Raw genomic sequence first — 14,553 nt, forward strand, 5'->3', positions numbered from 1 at the left:
ATCACCAACAGGGAATGTGCATATAAGGTCACACTCCGGTGGTATTACCCGCCCCTCCGACTTCACCACATAAATCCGCAATTGGACCACTCCTGCTGGAGAGGATGCGGCCACCCAGGCTCCTTCTTCCACATGTGGTGGACCTGCCCAAAGATCCAACGGTTCTGGAGGACATGCCTGGGGACCATCTCGCAGATCACCGGAACAACAATCCCCCTAGAACCAGAAGCAGTCCTGCTAGGAGCTCCGATCCCCACGATCTACCCGCGCTCCGGGCCCAGAGCGAAACTACTAACCCACTGCCTCCTGGCAGGGAAAACAGTGGTGGCACGAACTTGGAAATCCCCGGAAGGCCCTCACATAGCCCAATGGTGGACCAAACTATGGGACATTCTGATCGCGGAGAAAGTGACGGCGGCACAAGCGGGTATACTCCACAGGTTCCGGAATATTTGGGCCCTAGTGCTAGAATACGACCAGCGCTTCCCCGCCCTAACTCACAAACCGACCCGAGCCCGCTGGATCCTGGAAAACCAAGGGACCCCCGAGGCAGAACCATAGACACTGAGGCAAGAAGCGGACAACCTAGGAGGGAAGATACCACCTCCAGAGACTGAGGAGCAATGAGGCCGAAGAACGAGGAGAGGGAGGAAACCCAGGGGGGGGGATAAGAGACTGGGGATCTATATACCTAATGAATCACTGCCGATACTGTTTGTAATTATCATTCTGCCTTGATTGAAAATAAACAAAGTTAAAAAAAAAAAAAAAAAAAAACCCTCGACAAGCCATGCTCCTACCGTGCGTTCAAAAGCCGGTAAGGAAAGGGCTTAACCCAATACTGCGTGTCCCCGAGCCCAGGACGAAGGCCAGATCTGCATAGAAAGCTGCTGAGGCCTCAACACAATGAGAAACATAGAAGGATCCTTCCAGTCACAAGTCAAAAAATATGTCGAGGTCAAGGTCCTTGACGCCAGCTGCGCCATCGAAGTCAAAAATGTCTTCATCGAAGACATCAACTCCTTGAGCGTCAAGCTGAACATTTTTTAAACCTGTGATGCCCTTACCAGAGACAACTTTCACTCCTTTACCAAGAAGGGATTACTTAAAGTCACTAACCTCTATTTATGAGGACAATGGGGCCACCTGTTAATGATGAGCCATTTGGGTTACAGTATGGTACACCAAATGTCCCGGATAGTTTTATATCAGAGGAATCCAAGCTAAAGGACCTTTATGAAAATGTGCAACCAGCCAGTGGAGTGGATCCTTCACCAGAATTAGAATTTGGCAAGCCTGAGGCCGATGAACATGCAGATGCCTCATACAGGCAGTTTATATCTAAGGTAGTAGATTACCTGGGATGGAGCAGACCTGCCCTCCCCTTTGAGCAGGATAATCTAACAGGCATCCTTGATAAATGTCCGCAAGAGGATCCCATTTTACCTTTCCACATTGCTCTTCAGAAAAGGGTGAGTGCCAATTGGGAGACGCCAGAGTCAAGTACAGCAGTAAACAAGAACTTGACAAGAAAATACCGCCCATCTAGTAGCAAACCCAACTACTTATCAAAACACCCCATCTCAGAAAGTCTGGTGGTGCAGGCAGCAACTGCAACCTCAAAACAAGCAGTTTACCCAACCATACCACCGGATAGGGATGGCAAAGGATAGATGCATGGGCAAGAAATGGATTTTCTGTGGGGAGCATGGCTCTAGTCGGCCAATTCCACATTTACCTTAGCAAAGTTCTCATACACTAATTTCTATGGCCGCTGACACTATTCCCGAACGGGAGGAAAGAGATGGTTTCTTGGCCATTGTTAGGGACGGCAAGGAAGCCATGTGTGAGTCTCTTCAGTCAGATCTGGATTCTGCTGACAGCATCAGCAGAGCCATGGTGGCAAGCACTGCAATTTCCATATTTGCGTGGTTAAGGTAATCTGGATTTGCCACCAGGCATGCAGTCTAGACTCCTTAACATGCCTTTTGACAGGTCTCATCTTTTTGGCAGCAAGGCTGACGAAAGCCTTGAGAAGCTGCAGACCTCGAAAGTGGCAGCCAAACCTTTGGGTGCTCTTATTAGGCAGCCTCAGTCTTTTCTCCCTTGTGGCACTTCTTGGAGGGGTACAGCCTTTCACTACTACTCCTCGGTTGGAAGAGCGAGAGGAATGGCTGCTGAAAGAGGCCAAAGGAGATTCCCTTGTGGTGGACAAGGGAGAGGTGCACATCCTGCTCAATCAGGTGCATCTTTACAAATAGCCACTGCTTCAGCCGCCTCAAAAACTCGGAGGTCTCGAGTCACAACACCCCAGTGGGAGGCAGACTGTCTCAGCATCTGAAAGAATGGCAAGACATCACTTCGGATGCTTTGACATTAGAAACCTAAGCCCAAGGTTACTGCCTTCCCTTCTTTCAAAGACCTCAGAACCATCCAAAGGGGAGCCATTCTTTGAAGGTTCCAGATCTGGTCCTTGTGCAGGAAATTTTGACCCTGCTAGAGAAAGGTACTATAGTGCCAGTATCTGTAGCGGAGAGAAACAAAGGATGGCACTCGCCATATTTCCTAATCCCCAAGAAGGACGGCGCACTGAGACCCACCTTGGACGAGATACTTCCTCAGGAAGGACAAGTTCAAGATAGCCACACTTTCCCAGTTCCTTCAGGCCCTCCAACTCCAGGATTGAATGGTGTCATTGGACCTTCAGGATGCTTATCTTCATGGCCAATCCATCTTAAACACAGAAAGTACCTGAGGTTCGCAGTTGGCAGTTCTCATGATCCGTTTCGAGTTCTGCCATTCAGGCTGACCTCCGTCCCAAGGGTTTTCATCAAACTGATGGCGGTGGAGGCAGCGAGTCTCAGGAGAGGGGGGGATTCAGGTCTAACCCTACCTGGACGATTGGCTGATCGGGGTGCATTCTCCCGAACAAGTCCTGGATCATCTCCACAACACCTGCCACTCGCTTCACAGACTGGGCTTCTCCCTCAATTACAAGAAGTCCCATATGACACCATCTCAAAAGCTCCAGTTAATTGGGGCCATACTGGATACATCCCTGGGAAAGAGCCCGCCAACAGCTTGCCAACCGAGGTGAGGGCTCAAGACATTCTGCAGATGGTCTCCAAGTTTCAGAGTGACCAGTGTCTCCCGGCCTTTGACTTTTTGAGGTTGCTCAGGCTCATAGCATCCTGCATTTTTATGGTACCAGAGGCTCACCTGAGAATGAGATCCCTTCAATGGGCTCTCGGGACACAATGGTCTCGATTCGCAGGCAACATGTTGGACCTAATTCAGGTTTCAAGCAGGGTCGCACAGGATCTCCTGTGGTGGACCTGTGAGGACAGCATTATGAAGGGAGAACCTTTTTGGCAACCATGGCTGGAGATACCAGTAGTGACGGACATCTCACTCACAGGGTGGGGAGCCCAGGCCAACAATCTGACAATCAGTCATCGTTGGACTCCACCAGAGTCCAAACTACACATTACTCTTTTGGAGCTGAGAGCAAATCAGACTTGCGCTGAAGGCTTTTCTGCCCTCTGTTCAGGGAATGAATGCGTTGATAATGACTGACAACACAGTGACCATGTACTATCTCAACAAGAGAGGTGTAGGGTCACTATCACTGTGCAGAGAGGTATTGCAGCTCTGGTACTGGGAAATTCAAGAAGGAATCTCCCTGTCAGCCGTTCACCTAGCCAGAGAGGAGAACATGGTGGTGGACGCTCTGAGCAGGCAGAGCACAGACTCCCATGAGTGGGAAACTAGCTCAGGAAGTCCTTCAAGAGATCTTCAAACTTTGGGGAACCCCTCAAGGGGACCAGTTCACGAAAAGTGTCAACAGGAAGTGTGAACTGTACTGCTCCAGGGAATTTCCCCCAAGCAGAGCACTAGGAGACACGTTCGTAGTTGACTGGGTGTTTCCACTCCTGTACGCATTTCCTCCAGTCCCCGTCATTCCTCACGTGACCAGGAGGTAGAGAAAGTTCAGGAAAAACATGATCCTAATTGCACTGGATTGGGTCAGGAGGATGTGGTACCCAAACCTTCTGGACATGTCCATCTGCCCTCCATTATGTTTTCCACAAAGAGAGGATCTTCTCTCGCGAGAGGAGGGTCGGGTTCTCCATCCAAAGATCAAGACCACTCAGCCTTCAAGCATGGTTTCCGAGAGGCAGAGATACAAGGATTGGGACCTCCTGGATAATGTAATGGAGATTTTGCTTTCAGCCAGAAGGCCAGCAACAAAGTCCTTGTACCGCTGGAACACATTCTGCAGCTGGTGCAGGGACAAGAATATAGATCCATTACTATGCAAAACTCCCAACGTGTTATTCTTTCTGCTGTACCTCACCAATTTGGGGCTCCAGGTTGGAACAATTAAAGGCTATTTGGTGGCACTATCCATCTTTAAACGCTTGTCTGAAGAAACTTCCTATTTTAAGATACCATTGGTGAAACAATTTCTGAAGGGACTCACCAATCTCCATCTCCTTTTCCGGTTCCCGTTTGGGATCATACTTTGGTGTTCAAATTTCTTGTGTGCACCATTTGAACCACTAAATTCATGTCCATTAAGGTTACTAATGTTCAAGACCATTTTGTTGGTAGCACTAACATCAGCCTGTAGAGTGAGAGTTGCAGGCACTAGCATCTAAACCACCCTTTACAGTTTCCCACAAGGACAAGGTCGTCCAGAAGGTTAACCCTTCATCTTTGCTGAAGATCATTTCAGATTTTCATGTCCGACAAAAGATTGTGTTGCCCACTTTCTATTCTCCACCTCATCCTGGCATGGAGGAAGAGAGGTTGCACAGATTAGATCCACGTAGAGCTCTAAGCTTCTACATTTCTAGATTGTCCAAACTTCGCCTGGATGTTCAACTTTTTATAGGTTATACAGGACACAAACTGAGTCAGGCTGTACCAAAGCAGACCTCATTAAGATGGATTATTCAAGCAATTTCTGAATGCTACTGGCTGACAGGCAAAGAGCCTCCAGACGGCTTGAGGGCCCATTCCACCAGGGGCATGGCTACCTCTTCGGCTCTGCAAAGAGGTGTTCCTATTAAAAACATTTGTGAGGCAGCTACGTGGTCTACTATACACACGTTTACGAAGCATTACTGCCTTGATTCTTCCCTATGTCAGGATGGAAGCTTTGGAAAAGCCGTCTTCCATTCTGTTCATGGAAACCATTGATACATTCTTACTCCTTCTAACAAAGCAAATACTGCTTTGGGAGAACAATTTACATAGCCCTGGTAACGTTCTTTCAACTGGATGTTCCTCCCACGTATTCCTCATCGCCCTCCCAGCCTACCCCTGCAGTAGAATTTCCAATGCAAATACAGCTTTTGCTCCTTCACATCCTAGTACAGTCAAACCTGTGTTGATGCAGGTAATTCTACTGAAAGAATAAACAGAACTGAAGCTGCGTCGCATGATATATATATATATATATATATATATATATATATATATATATATATGCCTTTGAGTTAGCTAGTGGCCTCTTACCTTTGGATCCTTTGGCACTTCCCTCCTGGGCTCCCATGAGCACTTGTCCATCTGTACTGCCCCTTTTATTTATGCACTTCTGTCACGGCACAATGCAAATGTGCATATATAGGAGAACTATGTACAATTTATTGGTACAAGTATGGGCAATGTAGAGGCAAAAGATTTGTAGAACATTAAGTGGCAGTTGGTGGGTGGAAGTTGTTGATAGGCCATATGTAGAGTTTTTTAAGTGATTGGTGGAAATGTGTGTGAATGGTTTAAAGCAGGCAACGAGGGAGTGTTACAAACATAACAGTAAAAAGTAGAAGGGCTGTTTTGTGTTATGGTGTGCATGTGCAATCCGGGTTTTCGAATAAGGCATGGGTTAGACAGGGGAATGCAGAGACTGGATAGTTATAAACAGCAATGGATTATGGTGTTTATTTTATACTAGAGAAGAATTTTGGAAAGATACATTTCTGTGCTTTGTGTTCTTTTTCTCTAGTATACAATTGTCCGTTCTTCCCATTAGCATAGTAGAAAATGCTAATGAGAATGTTGGGTTGGAGAATCTCATTGACTAACTACTTCACTGAAAAATGTAAAGTAGAGGGAGCCTATAAGCTTATTTTTCTTTGCTCTATTTTTTAAATGTAAAAAGTGTTTTTACTAGAGGAACCTTTATTTTATGGGGGGAGAGGGCGATTGCAGGAGAGGTCAGAAAGTAAGGTGGGAAGGGGCACCCACCACACATATGGTGGGCAGGTGGACAGGGGAAGATGTTGCATGTGTGTTAAATCTAAGGTAGGGGGCAGTGTTTCTCATGCTCCTTGATTGCAGCTTCAATAGCACTGCGAAATTGCTCCCCCCCCTGCAGAGAGTTGTGTTGCAGTACATACAGAGTACTGTTGCTTTCGAATTATATGGATCAACAGCCCCTTTTATTGCCTGCAAGGTAGCTGGTGGGGTTGTGTGTCCCACAGAAGTAGGCTGTGTGGTTACAGTATTGGTTGAGGAAGATGATGTGGAGGAAGATAGCCCACTACTTGCTAAGAAAGGAACAGCCTTTCTGAGAGCACAGCAGTCATTGGATTTGGTGTGGCGGCGCATGGAGGTGGTCCCATAGGCGTGCTGTCCAGGTAGTCCGCGACGGAGTACAACGTTGCACTCAGTGCATTTCACTTCGGTAGCTTTAGCCTTTGTTACATTCCCAACAGTGGTAAAGAACTGCCACACCCATGATTATGTCTGGGTGCTAGAGGTAGGCACTTCCTCTACCCCATCTTCTTGGTCCTCTTCATTGTCCTGGAAGTACTGCACTTTTTTTGTTTTGAAGGTCCTCCGGCTGGTGGTGGCTCTTGGGGAGGAGGGATGGCAATAGCTGATGCCATTTAAGATAAATAGCAGTTTTGCTGAAAGTATGTACTGTTTACTAGATTGTTAATGGATAATGAATGAGAATAGGTGTAGGAGCTGTGCAAGGGTACGTTTTGAGCTGAAAAGGTCCTAGATGAGCAAAAAATGCAGTTCCGAACTGTTCACAAAGTGCGGACCCATTGGCAAAGTGCAGACACATTCGTGGACACACCATCATGCCACTTGACACTGTCCAGAAAGTCTGCGATGACAGACATTCACAAAAGTCAATGACAACAAAACCAGTGGAAAAAGTTGTAAAAAGGGTTAGAAATGATACTAGAAGGTGGGGAATGGCAGAGTTTTAAGGTGAAACTTTGTAAATTGGACAAACATGTTGCTATATTGGGGTAAGTATATTAGTAAATTGTAGGAAATTAAAGGTGCACTGGTAAAAACCTATGCAATTCACTGAGAAAAAAAAACATTGTTAAAGGGACATTATGGTTACAAGTAAAACCGAAAAACCTCAGAAATTCGCCAGTTATGGTAAGCTAAGCAACCATAACTTGCGCCACCACCGTGCACTGCTAAGACTAACCCGCAGGACATGAAAGATGACATTACAAATGCCATTGATGACATCACATTTTAAATTAATTGTATTTAACAGTCCCTACAAGGGGTGGCGATTATAATGTTAGAAAAAAGACGTTAGGGTGATTGGGAGAACTATCATGAACTACTTAATGTATTAAAGAATGTACTAATGTAAACAAATCATATTCTAGTATTGTTAGTAGCAGACCCTAATCATTCATACATACATATAGGCAATGGTTGCAGCATGCACCATAGAAGTACAATATTTTTTATTTGGTAATTTCCAATAATAAAATAATAAATGCTATCTTATGAGAGTTTTGAGTAATGTTAAACATGGAAAAAACAGGTAACAATTGAAAACTCACCACTCACTTGTGTTAGTAGAAAAAAATGCATATCAAAACGCACAACTCATACAAACTAGAGAGGCACATACAGAGAAACTAAAGTAAGGAAGAAACAACAGCACCAAAAAATGAGAACACTAGAGTTAATAAACATATACACAAATTGTGTGTTTGAGGCATGCTTATTGCCCCATGTATGTGCACTATGAGATCAGACTAAAATCTAAGGAAAGTACTTTTAGAACATATAAAGAGGTTAATGTGTAGATATAAAGCACCTTTTAAATTTTGGAAATTCTCATTGTCAGTGAAAACAAAACACTAGCCTAATCAGGTCAGTAAACAAAAGCTAGTGGTCCAGATATGTGATGACATTTGTAACATCATCTTTCATGTCCTGGGTGTTAGCCTTAGGCGTGCACGGTGATGGTGAGAGTTATAGTTGCTTGCAAATTTCAGAGGTTTTTCAGTTTTACTTGTAACCGTAACGTCCCTTTTTCAGTGAATATATATATACACACACATAGATCCGTACATACACACATTGACTTACAACACAAAACGCTGTCACGATAGGGTGACTGCTGCAGTCAGTCACCCCTTCACAGTACCTGGAGTTCTTGTGGCGGTGGACGACATGGGCTAGATGGTGCAGTGCTGGTTCCTGGATGGTGGCTGGCAGGAGGTGGATGGTCCTGTGGATCCTGGTAGCTGGCAGGGGCCTGGCCCCTCTTTCTTCAGGGTGACCGCATCCACCACATGGGGCCTCCCACACTCACTGCGTCCACCTGCACACTCAAAAAGGTCCTGGGTGGCCCACTGAACAAGTGGGGGACCACCCATTCTCAGTGACGTGCACTGCAGACCTTTGTCTTCAGGGTGACCCTCATTGGCATTGGGGCCTACCCATGCTCACCATTGCCACCCCATGGCATTATGTATATCCTGGGTGGGCCCCAGTTGGCTGGAGGGCCCACCCAACATCACATCACGCCCCGGGGAGGAAGGTTTATTAAACTAGTCCATAAAAAAAAAATGTACAGCCCAGGAAGCTTGCCATTACACAGTGCAAGAAAGTAGACTGGGGCTAGGAGGTGTGCCAATATGGTTATGGGGAAGACAGATAACCGGACAAGCCAGAGTTTAGTTGTATCTTCCAGCTGGCTCCAACGGCATCTCCCCCATCCCCTTAGAACAATATAAGTGAGCAGCAGTGTCAGTTTTAGAATTTGAGATTTAAATGCAAAAGTGCAAGGTCACTGTTGTGTTGCAATATAAATGCTAAAGTGCAAGGTCACTGTTGTGTTGCAATATAAATGCTAAAGTGCAAGGTCACTGTTGTGTTGCAATAGGACGATCACCAACTCCATATGGGTAAACTGCAGGTTTATTTAATATATGGATTAAGCTTGGAGAGAGATAGATAGATATCTATCTATTATCCTGCTTTGAAGTTCCCAGAAACTCCCCCTCCCATCCCCCCGGCAGGGGCTATTATGCGCTCTGGCATCGATGGACAGTCTGGTACAAATGGCGCACTCGATGCCCAATGACCTCCGTTCCTTTTTTCCACACGCCCAGCAGTTAACTCAGGAAATTTGCCCCAATGCACTTTCTTTCAGAAACATTCCTTTGCATTTCCGTATATATTTCTTCATCATCGATTCCCACAGAATTTGTCTGTGGTGCCTTGGTAACTGGCAATATTGTGGCAGATTGCGGTACATGTCATTATGACAAAGTCTTAAAGGAGATAGCTTCCAAACAGGCCCTAGGTCGTTTGTCATCAAGGTCGCCAAGTACACCACCTCCGAAACACAGGCCTGACGAAGGCAAAAGCTCCATGGCCGATAATCGCCAGAGAATGAGAAAAAACGGTCAAAGAAGCACCGTAAAAGAGCTCACTCTACTAGGAGAGGCTCCCATTATTCCTCTCCCTCCATCAAAGAAAAGGAGGAGGCATCCGTCCACAGATTAATCTTCCATCTGAATCAGGCTCAGCAGAGAAGTGGGAAGAATCTTACATCAAAAAGATGCAGGTCTTTGAGGAAGCGGGCCCGCCAGTTTTCTCTTCCTCTGGGAAAAATAAGAGAGACCATTGAGCCCACCATGCCCCGACAAAGCCGGCAGGGACTCTGTTCACCAATCAACTCATGCACCAAAGAGCCATAGACCGGTGAAATCCCCAATTCAAGGACTGTCGATGCCACTTTCATCAGCGGCTGTTGCGTTAGACAATCCATCTTCAAAGGTGCATTAGATAGTCAAAGACCCCCTCGACTAGATTTGTCCTCTTTCCAGGTTATTTAACAAGGATGACGTTTGAGCCTATGGGTCTTCCTCAACAACTTGAGGAGTTTCAAGAGTAGGAAAAAAGGATATCTGATCTAGCCTCTGCCCTGCAGAAAATGGCTTGGACACCTCTCCTGAGGTGGAAGTTCCACAAGGAGATCCTCAGGCCCACTCTAATAGGGCATACAGGAGAATGATGCGAAGGTGACTGATGCCATGGATTGGGTTCCCCAGTCAGTGACTTAACAGATTGTGACTTGACAGACATCTTAGACAAGGGCACAACCTTTGACCGATCCTTCCCTTGCACAATGCCATCAAAATTCCCCTCATGGAGCTATGAAGTCTCCCTGCTCGGGGCCAGCAGTCCACAAGGATTTTGCTACGAAATACACACAAGCCTGGCCTGAGCAGGTATTCCTTACCAGACATCCAGCACATGATTGTCTGGTGGTACAGGCTGCAACTGTTGGCAACAAGGCTAGCGCCTATCCCCGTTTACCCCGACAGGGATGACTAACGTTATGCCGCTGTGGGTCGACAATAGGTCAACAACCTAGAGGGGAAGGAAACGGGCGGAACAGGTAATCTTTAGGCCCAGTTCAACATCAATAACACCTAACTAAGAGGCAGTCCAAGCCCTACGAAGAGAGGAATTATTTGCTCAATAGGACATGCACGCACTTGTGCCAATGGGCATAATAGGGTCTCTTCAGGGGTCTCTAGCAGCTCAGGAAGGTGGATTAGGCGATGCAGAACAAGTTCCCACTATTCAAGGAGGACCTCCACTTGAGGGCAGAGGCAGTTCGAGAATGCATGATGGAGTCGCTATTTCGCAATAGCTGTGGAAATGAGAGGGGGGGACCCCAGGGGCCACTTGTGCGTAAAAAATGGGCTCTTGTGCTAGGGGCCACCGGTTGGGGTAAGGAGTACTCACCAGTCCCCAACGCAAGCAGACCCAAACTTCGCCAGTTCAGTCCACTTCGCTGGCAGGTTCGAATGCGGCAAAAAGGACGCCTCGGCACCTTTCAGTTCCTAAGATACACCGATGATTCCCAAACAGGACAGTGGCAATTTCTCTGCTCCGGGTGGAGGAATCGGCCCAGTTTCACTGCAGCAGGCTTCAGGGGCAAGAGGGACACATGCAGCACAGGTCGTTGCCGCGGCAGGGCAACACGGTAACCGCGTTTACTCCGGTCCTGGCGCTCTCGTCTCACTTCAGACCTGGGAATGCCAAGTGTACAAAATTTGCTGCGAGGGTGCCAGGGACACAGAGCTAGCAGTATACCAAGTTTCAAGGGCCTCCTTGAAACAGCGGTGGTGACAGAGCAAAGCAACTGGGTAAGCTGGTCAGTCCACTGGTTGGCCCAGGGACACTTCCGAGAAAGCTTACTTGCAGCGTTTGATGAAGGTGCCAAGAATAGTTGGTGCCACTATTCCAATGGGTTGCAGCGTCTTCGCAGACCTTCTAGGACAATCAGATGCAGAGGGGTCCCACAGGACGACAGCAGGCTCAGGGTGCCAAACCTTCCAGTGGGTCCTCAACTCAGCTTCGTAGTTGCAGGATATTTGGATCCTATCCTTTGTTCAGCGAGAACTCAGGAGATCGACATGGTAGTGGTATTTTCAGTCTCCTCTTATCCAAAGTTCCCTTTGCGCCAAAACAGAGAGGACCCAATGGGAGATCTGCGCACAAACATACACTCCATACGTGGACCAATCACAGACCACAGTGGTCCCAGGCATTCATGGCACTCCAGACTCTCTGGCACCCAGGATGTGTATTGGAATCAGACATTCCAGCTCACGTCCTGGAGGCACACACACATAAGGCATGCAGAATCCCGCGAAAGCATTGGGATTCACGGGAAAGTGCATGACCAAATAAGGACTGACACAGGTCGACTCGACCTGGGGAAGGTGAAGGGGCAAGATGGCCAAAGGACAGGACAAAGAACCTCATGGCATGGTCATTTCGGAGCCAGGCCACCTATTTGTGCCAAACGCGGTTAACATGGCAGGAAAGGGTTAAAATATAATGCGAAAAAGATAGCTGCCACCAGTCCTGTCCATGACACATCTGCACAGTTCATAAAAAGTCCAGCAAGAGTATCTAGGGCCTTTGGAAATGACTATAGACCCAAGTGTGCTGTATGGTAAGATACATTGCAAAAGTTGCAACATGAGGAAAAGACTAAGGCAAACAAAGTCTCCCAGTACCGACTGTCTTAAGGGCATGTCAGTTTCCCCATAAAAAGTGAGTGAAAGCCCAGAGGAGTGCAGCTGAAGTTTGGGGGTTGACACATGGAGGGAAAATTACATACAATATAAAATCTTTCCCAACACCCACCGCGGTCAGATTTTTCCCAAGCTTCTGCCATGCAACACCAGTAGGGGGCGTCTGTCACACCATTTGCAAGTATGATGCACCATTACTTCAGACTAACTCGCACTTCAGTTAGTCCCTCATAGTTACTGCCTTCCATTTTTAAAAGTGCCCTCCAGATTACCCCCACCCCTTTTCTGGCCAGACCACCACCTGTTCCAGACCCACTGCTCCTGAAAGATTTTCCTCTCTTCTGGAGAAGGGTGGCATAGAGTTGGTACCTGTACAGGAAACGACCAATGGGGTGAAACTCCCACTAACATTTTGGTCCCAAAGGAGGACAGAGGTCTGTGACCTCTCTCAGACCTCAGGTGCTTGAACAAGTTCCTTAGAAAGCACAGTAACACTTGCAGATCCGGGAGGCCTTAGAAATTCTAGATTGGTTGGTATCACTCGACCTACAGGACACTCATGTGCCGAGCCATCCAAAGCACAGGAAATACCCAAGGTTAGTCATAAGCAGCACTCACTACCAGTTTCAAGTTCTGCCTTTCCGCTTACCTCCACCCGGAGGGTCGTCCACAAGCTGTAGTAGCCAGTCTCAGGATAGGAAGGATTCACCCCTTTCCCTACCCAGACGATTGGTTAATCAAGGCACAGTCTCTGGATCAAGCCCTGGATGATCTCAACCACACCTGCCACCTCCTTCACAAGCTGGGCTTCTCCCTCAATTTAAAAGAAGGGTCAACTGACACCTTCTCAAATCCTTCAATTCCATCAGAACAGTCCTGGATTCTCCCTCAGGGAAGACTCTCCACCCTGTCCTGCAGATGGTCCTCAAATACCAGAATGCCCATTATCTGCCAGCCCTGGACTTCCTATGGTTGCTTGGCCTCATGGCATTCTGCATATTCCTGGTGCCTGAGACTCGATTGAGAATGTGATTGCTCCAATGGGCCCTCATAGCTCAATGGTCGCAGTTCCATGGCAATATAACTGACTTGATTCAAGTCCAGAGGAGAGTCATTTAGGATCTCCTGTAGTGGATTTCACAGAGAAAAATGACGGTGGGTGAACCTTTTGACAACCGTTGGCGGGTGAACATAGCGACTGATGCATCTTTGAAAGGCTGGGGTGCTCACCTAAATGAGCCAACGGAGAGCGGGTTATGGTCCCTGGCAGAGAAAACGTCACATAAACCTACTATAGCGGAGGACGATCAGAGTGGCATAGATGACTTTTGCCCTCCATACAGGATACAGGGGAAGCTTGTCCTGATCATGACAAAAACAGTGGCTATGAACTTTGTCAACAAGGGAGTGGAGTAGGGTCACTTCCCCTGTCCAGAGAGGCAATGCAGCTTTGGTTCTGGGCGTTGCAGAACAAGAACTCTGCATCAGCAATTCACCACGCAGTGGGAGCTGTGCCCTGAAGTTTTCTTTAGAGATCTTTGCCCTCTGGGGAACCCCTCAAGTGGATCTGTTCAAACCCAGTGGGAACAGGAAGTGCAAACCTTTCTGTTCTAGCGAATTTCCCCCAATTGATTTGGTTTTATATTTTTATCGCACATATCCAACAAGGGAACCAAGTAGGAAACTGCATTTGGGCACAGGTGAAAATATCTGTTGATTATTAGGACAGCCAAATTATAACAGCAACATAGGGCAGGGAAAATATAGAAAGGAATAGATGGCACCAATTTTACATAAACAAATGAGTTTTCAATTTTTTTTTCTGAAGAGCGAAAGGGAGTCCGTTTTTTTCTCGCAATTCTGTAGGGAGAGAGTTTCAGGAACAAGGACCAAATACAGAGAAGCGTCTGTCACCCCATGTGGAGGACCTGGAGGTTGGCACAGACAGGTGGCCCTGTCCCATAGAACGAACAGATTGGATGGGGCAGTAAGATTTTATTTTTGCAGAGAGCTAGGGCAGTGCCAGGCTATGAATACATTTGAAAACTAAACAGAGGATCTTGAACATGATCCTCTGTTAAACAGGGAGCCGGTGTAAGGACTTCCGATACTGAGAAACTGGGGAGCTTCTAGAAAGTGAAAAGAGCAGCCTAACAGCTGAATTTTGACTGACCTGCAGTCAGTAGTTTGGAATGCTCATAAGGGCATT

Source organism: Ambystoma mexicanum, chromosome 8, assembly GCF_040938575.1.
Source record: "Ambystoma mexicanum isolate Mex_15411 chromosome 8, UKY_AmexF1_1, whole genome shotgun sequence".
Lineage (NCBI taxonomy): Eukaryota > Metazoa > Chordata > Amphibia > Caudata > Ambystomatidae > Ambystoma > Ambystoma mexicanum.